Here is a 13638-nt window from a genome sequence, read left to right as displayed (position 1 = left end):
TGACTTTCAAGCTCTAACTGCTTTTTTCAACATAAGCCATCGGCACAGCTTGCAGGTCTGGTTGGTCAGTCTTTTAAAGGAATGCACAATTTCTTTGTTCTCCTGATTCCTGGCCTCTAAGACAAACCAACTGCGTGGTGCTTTGTAGATGTTGGTTCTAACCGAATTAGAAAGTGTGCAGATGGTCAGAATGTTATGAAAAAATAAGATCATAGGCCACAGTCAACTAGATTAGAAGGGCCACAAAATGCCTGCCTGCCGGCCACCCTCTAAGCTGATCTGGTAGCACCTTTATTGCAGGCTACCAGATGTCAATCACCCCTCACCTCCCCTTCCTCTTCCACTCGACTGTGTCTTCACAGCTGCAGTACAGGAATGGATGAATATGCTTTTTGAATAACCAAGATTTGTTCCTCAGACCTCCTAAATGGAACAAAAACATATTGCAACTTTGTCCAAAAATATTTATCCCACAAGCTATATCTTCCCTGTAAACAAATGACTCTCTTTAGGACTATTATGGCCAGTGCAGGGGATACATTCAGTAGAGGAAATGACAGAGGAAGCATGATGCAAAAATAACACTGGTGTCAATAGCACTTTCAGAGTAAATTGTCCTGCTAGACTGGGGCTGTTTTACGGACTCCAAAAGTACTTCCATCCAACATTGTGTCAAGAGATGGTATAATAGATCATATTCCACAAACTATTAAACAAACTATCAGTATATTCTGAATTCATTCCCTAGATTTTTTGAGTGATCGTGGACAGTTTCACTGCAGTCTGGATTGGTAAAATAAGGGTATTTTGTGATTGACAGAGATCCCTTACATGTTGCTGTATCAGGATGGTAGAACACAGGCTAAAAGAGCTAGCAGCCAAGGGTTGACTGTACTGACTGGAAGCATGACAGGGCTGAGAAGACAAGAGTTCTGGCAGCCAACACAGTGAGAGGCAAAAATATCTCCCTTAAGATCAGAAGGGGTCCTTTGACATTAGAGCACATTGTGTACATCAGTTTCAAAGAAAGTCAGTGCCAATTAAATCCATTCTAATTACAGGTTGTAACTCAACAAAATGTGAAAACACTTGTTCTCACGCCGCACTGGGCATGTGCAGGCTGTCAAATCAAAGGCACTCCTTCAATATAAAGTTGTTTGTGACAAAAAATTTGAATACACATTATGCTTGAATCTACATTATGCCTTTAGATGTTGAGGAATTGAGGAAACATTTTTCCCTTCTCTCATTGACTTCTCAAACCACAAACGCCGGCTTGGTCTGCTTGGTGTAATGGTTTTCTTTAGGTGAAGTAGAGGCGGACCAAAATGCAGCGTGGTTGTTATTCATTGTACTTTAATAAAGAAACTGTACACGAATAAACTAACAAAACAACAAACGTGTGAAAACCTAAAACAGTTCTATCTGGTGCAAAACACAGAGACAGGAACAATCACCCACAAACACACAGAGAAACCCAGGCTACCTAAATATGGTTCCCAATCAGAGACAATGACTAACACCTGCCTCTGATTGAGAAATATATCAGGCCAGACATAGAAACAAAGTATTGAGATAAACTTTTGTTATTGACAAAATACTGATTTTCCACCATAATTTGCTAATAAATTCATTAAAAATCCTACAATGTGATTTTCTGGATTTTTTTTCTCATTTTGTCTGTCATAGTTGAAGTGTACCTTTGATGAAAATTACAGGCGTCTCTCATCTTTTTAAGTGGGAGAACTTGCACAATTGGTGGCTGACTAAATACTTTTTTGCCCCACTGTATATAACTCACATGTCTGTGTGACTTTTGTCAGGTCGTTCAAAAAGTTACATATTGCAGCTTTAAAGTCATGTTACAGAGGTTTTGTATCATTTCAGCCAGTAGTTTTGTAAGTAGTGCACATGAGCCAAAACTGGTCACCAAATTTTGTGCACAATAATGTGTACTACGTCATCCATTTCGTATGATATGTTAAGGCCTGCAATTCGTATGATACATTACAGTGACTTGCGAAAGTATTCACCCCTTGGCATTTTTCCTATTTTGTTGCCCTACAACCTGGAATTAAAATAGATTTTTTTTTTTTTTTTTTGGGGGGGGGGTTGTATCATTTGATCTACACAACATTCACAACACAACACTTTGAAGATGGAAAATATGTTTTCTTGTGAAACAAACAAGAAATAAGACAAAAAAACTGAAAACTTGAGCGTGCATATGTCACGCCCTGATCTTAGAGAAACGTTTTATTTCTCTATTTGGTTAGGTCGGGGTGTGATTTAGGTGGGCATTCTAGTTTTTCTATTTCTTTGTTGGCCGGGTATGGTTCGCAATCAGAGGATGCTGTCTATTGTTGTCTCTGATGGGGGATTATACTTAGGCAGCCTTTTCCCACCTTAGCTTGTGGGATCTTGATTTTGTATTGTTACTGTGTAGCAGTAACAGTAAGTTTGTTTATATTTAGTTGTTTTTTGGTGTTCATCAAATAAAGTAAGATGTACGCTTACCACGCTCCTTGGTCTAATTCTTCTCTAAACAATCGTGACAGCATATCTATTGTAACGGTTGTCATCCTCATCTCCTGAGGAGGAGTAGGAAATATCGGACCAATATGCAGCGTGGTAAGTGTTCGTCATATTTATTTATTTAATAATAATAAAAAAAATACAAAATTGCTTTATTTAACTAGGTAAGTCATTTAAGAACAAATTCTTATTTTCAATGACGGCCTAGGAACAGTGGGTTAACTGCCTATTACACTGAACACAGGAAACAAACGAACAAGCGAATGAAGAAAAACGAAACAGTCCCGAATGGTGAACAACACTGAAACGGAAAATAACCACCCACAAACATAAGTGGGAAAACAGGCTACCTAAGTATGGTTCTCAATCAGAGACAACGATTGACAGCTGCCTCTGATTGGGAACCATACCAGGCCAAACACATAGAAATATAAAAACAAGAACAAAACATAGAATGCCCACCCCAACTCACGCCCTGACCAACCTAAAATAGAAACATACAAAAGGAACTAAGGTCAGGATGTGACAACTATTCATCCCCCCAAAGTCAATACTTTGTAGAGCCACCTTTTGCAGCAAGGTGATGAGAGATGTTGGGTTTGCGCCAGACATAGCATTTTCCTTGATGGCCAAAAAGCTACATTTTAGTCTCATCTGACCAGAGTACCTTCTTCCATATGTTTGGGGTGTCTCCCACATGTTCACTTATTTTTTTCTTTAAGCAATGGCTTTTTTTCTGGCCCCTCTTCCATAAAGCCCAGCTCTGTGGAGTGTACGGCTTAAAGTGGTCCTATGGACAGATACTCCAATCTCCGCTGTGGAGCTTTGCAGCTCCTTCAGGGTTTTCTTTGGTCTCTTTGTTACCTCTCTGATTAATGTCCTCCTTGCCTGGTCCGTGAGGTGTGGTGGGCGGCCCTCTCTTGGCAGGTTTGTTGTGGTGCCATATTCTTTCCATTTTTTAAATAATGGATTTAATGGTGCTCCGTGGGATGTTCAAAGTTTCAGATATTTTTTATAACCCAACCCTGATCTGTACTTCTCCACAACTTTGTCCCTGACCTGTTTGGAGAGCTCCTTGGTCTTCATGGTGCTGCTTGCTTGGTGGGTCCCCTTGCTTAGCGGTGTTGCAGACTTGGGGCCTTTCAGAACAGGTGAATATATATATACATTGTATATATACTGACATCATGGGGCAGATCATGTGACACTTAGATTGCACATAGGTGGACTTTATTTAGCTAATTATGTGACTTCTGAATGTAATTGGTTTCACCAGATCTTATTTAGGGGCTTCATAGCAAAGGGGGCGAATACATACTCACGCACCAGTTTTCTGTTTTTGTTTATTTTTTTATAAATTTAAGGGCTATTTTTTTCATTTCACTAATTTGGACTATTTTGTGTATGTCCATTACATGAAATACAAATAAAGATCTATTTAAATTAGAGGTTGTAATGCAACGAAATAGGAAAAACTCCATGTGGGATGAATACTTTTGCAAGGCACAGAATATGTACAAAAGTACCTCTTCAAATTAGTGGATTTGGCTATTTCAGCCAAACCGTTGCCAACAGGTGTATAAAATCGAGCACACAGCCATGCAATCTCTATAGACAAATATCAGCAGTGGAATGCCCTTACTGAAGAGCTCAAAGACTTTCAACGTGGCACCGTCATAAGGATGCCACAATTCCAAAAAGTCAGTTTGTCAAATTTCTGTCCTGCTAAGGTTGCCCCGGTCAACTGTAAGTGCTGTTATTGTGAAGTGAAAACGTCTTGGAGCAACAACAGCTCAGCCGTGAACTGGTAGGCCACACAAGCTCACAGAACGGAACCGCCGAGTTTCTGCTCACAACAACTGAGTTTCTTAGAACTATAAAGCCAACTGTTGAGCTGTTGAAGTTCCAATAATCTTGCTTTGTACACTGTTTTACTACGTATGATACAGTATGTGTGCAAGGTTAGTACGTGTCATGGCACCTATAATTTCATGTTCACCTGAATCATAATGAGCCACCTGCCTCACACTGACAGTCAGGGTTAATTTCCCATGCAGTAGTATTTTATCTAGAGGACACTCCCACACACACACACACACACACACACACACACACGCACACACAGACACACACCATCCCCAACTAGTCCAGTCCAGTCCTCTGGCTCTTAGCTGCTAGGCTGATAGGACAGGAGAGGAGAGGAGAGGAGAAGCCGGCCGGGTGTTGGAACACACCCTACTAATAGAGTGATCAATCTGCCCAGACTGCAGCTGGATTGCGGCAGTGCCAACTTTAGGGAGAGACATCAAGCCACCACTGCAATCATACAGAACCACCATGAAACCGTATACTAACCAGGCAGAATCTCACAAGGCTATTGGACCACATTCGCGGGGAGAGGAAGACAAACAAGACTTTCTCTCTTTCAGCAGTTTCGACTGCTCCCAATCAACAGCAGTGATATTTGTCTGCACTGTTGCTCACCTCTAATGCATGCACGATTGCAAATGTATATATACTGTAAATCTATACAGTCTCTCCCTTTCATGGTCCAAACATACCAAGACAGTCGTGAAGAGGGCACGATAAAACCTTTTCCCCCTCAGGAGACTGAAAAGATTTGGCATGGGCCCCCAGATCCTCAAAAGGTTCTACAGCTGCACCATCGTGACCGGTTGCAACACCGCCTGGTATGGCAACTGCTCGGTATCTGACCGTAAGGCGCTACAGAGGGTAGTGCGAATGACCCAGTACATCACCAGGACCTATATAATGTCTGAGGAAAGCCCAAAAAATTGTCAGAGACTCCAGTCACCCAAATTATAGACTGTTTTCTCTACTACCGCACGGCAAACGGTACTGGAGCGCCAAGTCTAGGACCAAAAGGCTCCTCAACAGCTTCTACCCCCAAGCCATTAGACTGCTGAACAATTAATAAACCCCCCTCGTACACTGCTGCTACTCGCTGTTTGTTTGTTATCTATGCATAGCCACTTCGCCCCCACCTATATGTACAGATTACCTCAACTAGCCTGTACCCCCACACACTGACTCAGTACCAGTGCCTCCTGTATATAGCCTCATTATTGTTATTCTTATTGTTACTGGTTAGAATTCAGAAACAGTGTCAGAAACTGCATCTTGAATGAAATGAGTATTTGTTATGTAGTCTTGTTTACTTTGAAGGTCATCTGTACACTCCACTCGGTCTGCTGTCCATAATGTTGTTTTCTCCTTTATGAGTGTTATGAGAGGTCTCAATGAGGTATGCCCCAGCTTGCTGTTGATTTCTGTGGTCAGTCAATGACACACAGGTTGTTGTCGCACACCCAGAGCATCATTAGCCCCTGCAGACAGGCACACCTGTGATTAAACCAATGTCGTTTTCCACCCACTTTAATTTCCATCTATGTACATAGGTTATGTCTGAAGAAGAAGTACATATCGTACAGGTCTACAGGCCTTGCAGTGAACCTTTTAGCTTTTCATGACACATTTGTGCAGGGCCGTGGACAGACCTTGAATTCATATATTTTTTTTCTCCTGTAGCCAAATTCCAACAAGTCAGTTTGTCAAATTTCTGCCCTGCCGAAGCTGCCCTTGTCAACTGAAAGTGCTGTTATTGTGAAGTGGAACCGTCTAGGAGCAACAACGGCTCAGCCGCAAAGTGGTAGGCCACACAAGCTCACAGAACGGAACCGACAAGTGCTGAAGCATGTAAAAATCGTCTGTCCTTGGTTGCAACATCAGCACAAGAACTGTTCGTCGGGAGCTTCATGAAATTTCAAGGCCAAGCAGCAGTTGATCTCAGTGGTCAGTCAATAACACACAGTTTGTTGTTGCACATCCAGACATAACCCACACATAGGCCCTAATTTTTTCTCAAAAACACACATCACACATTGCTAGTAGATGAATCAGCTTGTTAGTCGCTGTCAAAACAAGCTAACTACCCACTGGGCACAGACGTCAGTTCAATGTCTGGTTTTGATGAACATTTGAGTTGTCAACTAACGTGAATTCAACATGAAATCAACAAAAAATGTCACCATGTCATTGGATTTAGGTTAAAAGTTGGGTGAAAAAAAGCCAATCTACAATGATTACTTTTTAAAAATCCAATCAGTTTTCCATGTTGATTGAACATCATCGCATAGTATTTTTGGGTTAAAATGACATGGAAACAACATTGATTGAACCAGTTTTTGCCCAGTAGGTAGTCTTTACTTGATTTGAATGTATTCTGTTGCTGACAAACAATCGAACTGCAACTCCCCCCTCCCCTGTCCCCGACCAAGAGATGACATGCTAGCTAGCAACTCCCCCCTCCCCTGTCCCCGACCAAGAGATGACATGCTAGCTAGCAACTCCCCCTCCCCTGTCCCCGACCAAGAGATGATTATGCTAGCTAGCAACTCCCCCTCCCCTGTCCCCGACCAAGAGATGACATGCTAGCTAGCAACTCCCCCTCCCCTGTCCCCGACCAAGAGATGACATGCTAGCTAGCAACTCCCCCTCCCCTGTCCCCGACCAAGAGATGACATGCTAGCTAGCAACTCCCCCTCCCCTGTCCCCGACCAAGAGATGACATGCTAGCTAGCAACTCCCCCTCCCCTGTCCCCGACAAAGAGATGACATGCAAGCTAGCAACTCCCCCTCCCCTGTCCCCGACCAAGAGATGACATGCTAGCTAGCAACTCCCCCTCCCCTGTCCCCGACCAAGAGATGACATGCTAGCTAGCAACTCCCCCTCCCCTGTCCCCGACCAAGAGATGACATGCTAGCTAGCAACTCCCCCTCCCCTGTCCCCGACCAAGAGATGACATGCTAGCTAGCAACTCCCCCCCCTCCCCTGTCCCCGACCAAGAGATGACATGCTAGCTAGCAACTCCCCCTCCCCTGTCCCCGACCAAGAGATGACATGCAAGCTAGCAACTCCCCCTCCCCTGTCCCCGACCAAGAGATGACATGCTAGCTAGCAACTCCCCCTCCCCTGTCCCCTGTCCCCGACCAAGAGATGACATGCTAGCTAGCAACTCCCCTCCCCTGTCCCCGACCAAGAGATGACATGCTAGCTAGCAACTCCCCCTCCCCTGTCCCCGACCAAGAGATGACATGCTAGCTAGCAACTCCCCCTCCCCTGTCCCCGACCAAGAGATGACATGCTAGCTAGCAACTCCCCCTCCCCTGTCCCCGACCAAGAGATGACATGCTAGCTAGCAACTCCCCCTCCCCTGTCCCCGACCAAGAGATGACATGCTAGCTAGCAACTCCCCCTCCCCTGTCCCCGACCAAGAGATGACATGCTAGCTAGCAACTCCCCCTCCCCTGTCCCCGACCAAGAGATGACATGCTAGCTAGCAACTCCCCCTCCCCTGTCCCCGACCAAGAGATGACATGCTAGCTAGCAACTCCCCCTCCCCTGTCCCCGACCAAGAGATGACATGCTAGCTAGCAACTCCCCCTCCCCTGTCCCCGACCAAGAGATGACATGCTAGCTAGCAACTCCCCCTCCCCTGTCCCCGACCAAGAGATGACATGCTAGCTAGCAACTCCCCCCTCCCCTGTCCCCGACCAAGAGATGACATGCTAGCTAGCAACTACAAAGTACCTACCTGGTATTAATGTCAAACTCACCATTCACAGCAGCGCACTGCCACTGTCACTCTGGAGTTTGAGAAATGATCTAGTTTGATGGGCAATTTGTTACGTTTAAAGTTACAAGAAAGAAAAGAAACTCAAAATTAAAAAAATAATAGTACAATTTTTTTAAATAAAAAATAGCAAGCAAAAAAAAACTTTTTCCAAAGGAGGGCAAAAAGGCAGGTGCAGCACCCCTAAAAAGGCAGCACCCCTAAAAAGGCAGCACCCCTAAACCTCTGTGCACATGCCTGCATTTGTTTAATTGCTGGCTGCTGCACTCAGACACATTGTACTTACAACTGAGACTGTGCAAGTCCCCACCTCTTGAAGTACAACAATAGAACAATGTTATACCTAAAAGTAGGCCATTGACGCAATATGGCAAAGACTGAGAAACAAATAGCAATAACACCAAAAACACTGTGCTTTGTGTTATTCAGAACTAGGTACAGTAGGATGTAGCCTTGGAGGTTTATGTCGGGGCAAATTCAACTCCACTCTCTCATCATACTTGACTGTGGCGCCTCAGTATTAGAGTGGTGTGTGATGATTATACACCCTTGTGTGTGTCAGTGTGTGCATGCGCGTACACCCTCATACTGTAACTGTACACACAACCACCACATCACATCTCAGAATCTGCCGAATCACATAACAGGCCAGACTGATCTCTTTGATGCCAGATCACTCGTCATCTCAAACATCATTAGTCCACAATCTCATTATGGACTGAGCCACATCAGTGCACAGCTGTCAGCTAAGTTTGCCTTAAAAACCCTCCATCAATCAAACCTAAACCAATAAACGTCCCCACAATGGCCTCCTTGATCTGCTCTCCACTCTCTGACAGGCCTTATTTCCCTTAGATCTTGAAACATTGTCAGATAATCTGACACTGTCAGTCCCAGGAGATTAGTGGAGCGGGTCGAGAGCGTCAAGTTCCTCAGTGTCCACATCACTAAGGAATTATCATGGTCCACACACACACCAACACAGTCGTGAAGAAGTCATGACAACGCCTCTTCCCCCTCAGGAGGTTGAAAAGATTTGGCATGGGCCCTCAAATACTATAGCTGCACCATTGAAAGCATCTTGACTGGCTGCATCACCGCTTGGTATGGCAACTGCTTGACATCCTACCGCAAGGTGCTACAGGGAGTAGTGCGTACGACCCAGTACATCACTGGGGCCGAGCTCCCTGCCATCCAGGACCTCTATACCCGGGAGTGTCAGAGGAAGGACCGAAAAATTGACAAAGACTCCAGCCACCCAAGACATAGACTGCTATAAGATTGCTAAATAGTTAGTTAAATAGTTAACCAATAGCTTCCCGGACTATTTTCATTGACCCTTTAGCACTAATGCTGCAGCTAACTGTTTATGTTGCCTGGTCACTTTATCCCTACCTATATGTACCTATCTTTCTTCAATTACCTCGTACCCCTGCACATCGACTCGGTACTGGTACCCTGTGTATATAGCCAAGTTATAGTATCATTACTCATTCCTTGTGTTATTATTTTTCTATTATTTCTATTTTTTTCTCTCTGCATTGTTGGGAAGGGCCCATAAGTAACCATTTCCTGATAGTCTACACCTGATGTTTACGAAGCACGTGACAAATAACATTTGATTTGATTAACAGCACTCTGTAAGGCAGTGTTGTGACAGGGAGTAAATATGGCCTACTAAAACTAAGTCATCAATGTTCTGGTATTGCAGGTTAACAGATATACCGGATAATCTGCTCCAGTTTGTTGCTATTTGAGCTCACGTCTGCGACCCAGACGCAAATAGAGGACAGCCTGTCTCCATTATGTTGAATATTTCTCACCTGATTTTGTCTCTGTATTGTTTCTGTAAATTAGCTAGATGGATAATAACTGTTATGGTACAGGATTATTGATATGCTGCTTGGGATATATATTTTTCAGGAAACTATTTATTGTCCTGATGACACGTCTGATTCCTTTCTTTGTTTATTTCTTTGCCACATTTTGATCTTTTCTGTTTTGGTTTCCATTACAGAGCAATATTCCTCCATGTTGGGTACATGCGGAACTGCTACACCATTGCTATGGTTCCCCAAGCATCAACAATTTGTTGTGTAGAACCCACCTCCTGATTAAACAACATGGAGAAAAAAGAAGGAGAGAGGGAGAGAGAGAAATGGAATAGAGAGAGGGGGATAAAGATATATAGATGGGGAGATAAAGAGAAACTGAGTTAGAGAGAGAGAGAGAGAGAGAATCTGACATCATTTTGGGATTATGGTGCTATAACAAGCCAGAAGGTTTCTCTCATTTTAAGAGGGATAAATTATAGGGGATATGGTATCTGAGGGTTTCTATGGCCACCAGGGAGTAGAAACAGGCTAGTGGGAGAACATGATAATAGCTGTCTTAATTAATGTTAATTGGAGTGCATTCATTGTATAGCTAGCTGTCTCATACTCAGCTGGCCCTTTTGTGTTAAATGCTCTACAACTAAGCTTTCTTAGTGTCCAACAAGCTTTCTCTACCCTTAACCTTGTTCTGAACACCTCCAAAACAAAGGTCATGTGATTTGGTAAGAAGAATGCCCCTATCATTTATCATTTATTATCATTTAGACAGGCCTCTGCACTTTCTGTTTCTATCTCTCTTTATTTTTTCCCCTTCTGTCCATATCTCTCTCTCCAATGGCAATAATAGCTAGTGCATAGAATCTTCTCTGTGTGTGAATGGCAGAAATGCAATTATGTTGAGAATTTATTTCTGATGTTACAAATAGCAGTCAATTACAGACACAGTAGCAGCTCAGTTGGAAAGTTCAGGACCATGTTCATATACTGTATTAGAAGAGAGAGAGAGAGAGAGAGAGAGAGAGAGAGAGAGAGAGATATGACTCAGTGTATGAACCCTGTATGGTAGCCATCTTTGCCATAGCATTGGGAATGTGTCATATCCTTGCAGTTTTAACTTCCGATTACTTTACTTGTTACTGGCTTATAGCAACTGTAATGTGTTTCTTTGTCAAGAGTTACAGTTAGATGCCTGATGAATGACGCCTTGTGATTGGTGGTCATGTGCAGATGACCAACTCCATCCTAACCACCAACCCCTTTTCACCAGAACAAGTCTTTTGAAGAATTAGTGACCACTGACTTTCATTGTCTGTTCCCTTCTTTCCTTAAAAATCACAATATTAAAGTACTGCATTTTGTGTATGTTATATTAGTTCCATACTGGGGACTATCCAGTGTAATTAAGATTAGGGTGCTTGTTAATTTTCATGTTGCATTGAATGAGACATCCAACTATGATTTAACAATAGTTCAGACTGACTGTTAAAACTGTGTTTGTACAGAGCTGTCTTGTACTCACTCACTCAGCTAGATGTGTTCAGAAGGAAATAGAAAATTCAGTAGAAGTGGTTAGCTAGTAGCTACTTTCACTCTGAAGAAAACAAAAATCCCTAACTGTTGTGGTCGGGTTTTTTGGCTTCTTGTTCTTCCGCAATTACCCATGTGGCCTTGACTGAAGCAGGGCCTAAAAAAGATGAGACCATTATACTTTGGTATGACGTTGCCCTCTGCTGGAGAATAGGAAAACCTCAAAACTTCATTGATAACTTCATTGATAATTGAACTTCATTGATAATTGTTACATTTGGTTTCTATCTAAATACAATATGATTCACTCCCAACAAAAATATGTATTGTCTTGGACTCTGACTTATTATACATATTTTCACTGATTCGATTGCGGTCAGAATGAAGACGTATGCCGCTTTCATGTGCTATTCGGAACTAGGAAACTCTGAGATGTCCGACAGACTAACGTGCCGTGTTCAACCAATTAGCATGTCGAACTCTTCCGACTTTCCAAGTTCCGACTGGTACATGAATGCGGCAACAGCAATGTATGACATCGTTTTCTTAAACTTTTTCAGCTCGAAACACAAATGAGAAATTGACCGTCTTCCCGCGACCCAAATCATCATTCAACGACCCAAATTAATACTGGTTAAAAAAAAAGATTTTTCTATCTTGTGATTGTTTTGTTAACCTTGTAAACAAACAACTATATCGGCAAGTAGGCGCGGCAGGTAGCCTAGTGGTTAGAACGTTGGACTAGTAACCGAAAGGTTGTGAGCTCGAATTCTTGAGCCGACAAGGTAAAACATCTGTCGTTCTACCCTTGAACAAGGCTGTCATTGAAAATAATTTGTTCTTAACTGACTTGCCTAGTTAAATAAAGTTTAAATAAAAATAGCCCGTGCTTGACTTGGGCAGGAGCTCACCGGAGCTGAGTCCCGGCACATGGCACCTCACTTTTTCTACTGCTTGAGCTCCAGTTCCTCTTATAGAACATATTGTGGAGCACCTACAGTTGAAGTTGGAAGTTTACATACACTTAGTCATTAAAACTAATTTTCAACCACTCCACACATTTCTTGTTATCAAACTATAGATTTGGCAAATCGGTTAGGACATCTACTATGTGCATGACACAAGTAATTTTTCCAATTGTTTACAGACAGATTATTTCACTCATAATTCACTGTATCACAATTCCAGTTGGTCAGAGGTTTACATACACTAAATTGACTGTGCCCTTAAACAGCTTGGAAAATTCCAGAAAATGATGTCATGGCTTTAGAAGCTTCTGATAGGCTAATTGACATCATTTGTGTAAATTAGAGTTGTACCTGTGGATGTATTTCAAGGCCTACCTTCAAACTTGGTGCCTCTTTGCTTGACATCATGGGAAAAATCTAAAGAAATGAGCCAGGATCTCAGACCTCTATTACCAAATACTAATTGAGTGTAATGTAAACTTATTACCCACTAGGAATGTGATGAAAGAAATACAAGCTGAAATAAATCAATCTCTCTAATATTATTCTGACATTTCACATTCTTAAAATGAAGTGGTGATCATAACTGACCTAAGGCAGGGAATTTTTACTCTGATTAAATGTCAGGAATTGTGAAAAACTGAGTTTAAATGTTTTTGGATAAGGTGTATGTAAACGTCTGACTTCAACTGTAAATATAAACAGTACTGGCACCTATTTCAGTCTAAGTCAAGGACGGTGTATAGCCAGCCTACGCTTTGTCAAAACATCTGATGGGGATTCCTTGAGTCACATGGACAACTTCTTCATTTTCATTATAAATAGGCTACTTTATCTAACAACAAGAATAGACAACATCACAACTCCCCTCTTCACCACTTCTCCTTCTGAATCTTATGACTTCTATAGTCTTGTTTTCTCATTGATACATTACCTAACAATTCAGGTTTATAGCCTATTCTTCTATAGCCCTTCAAAGCATGTTAGTCAATGTGATTTCCGACAAACGACCCGCTGTTGTGGGATGCTCAGCTTATAGCTCTCACTTTGTCGCTTTCCACTAGATAGCACTGCCACAAAGTGAAAATGGGCTCTATCGTAAATATTATTGAAAGCAAA

Source organism: Oncorhynchus tshawytscha, linkage group LG28 (genome assembly GCF_018296145.1).
Source record: "Oncorhynchus tshawytscha isolate Ot180627B linkage group LG28, Otsh_v2.0, whole genome shotgun sequence".
In the NCBI taxonomy this organism is placed as follows: domain Eukaryota; kingdom Metazoa; phylum Chordata; class Actinopteri; order Salmoniformes; family Salmonidae; genus Oncorhynchus; species Oncorhynchus tshawytscha.
Note: the sequence above shows the minus strand (reverse complement) of the source record.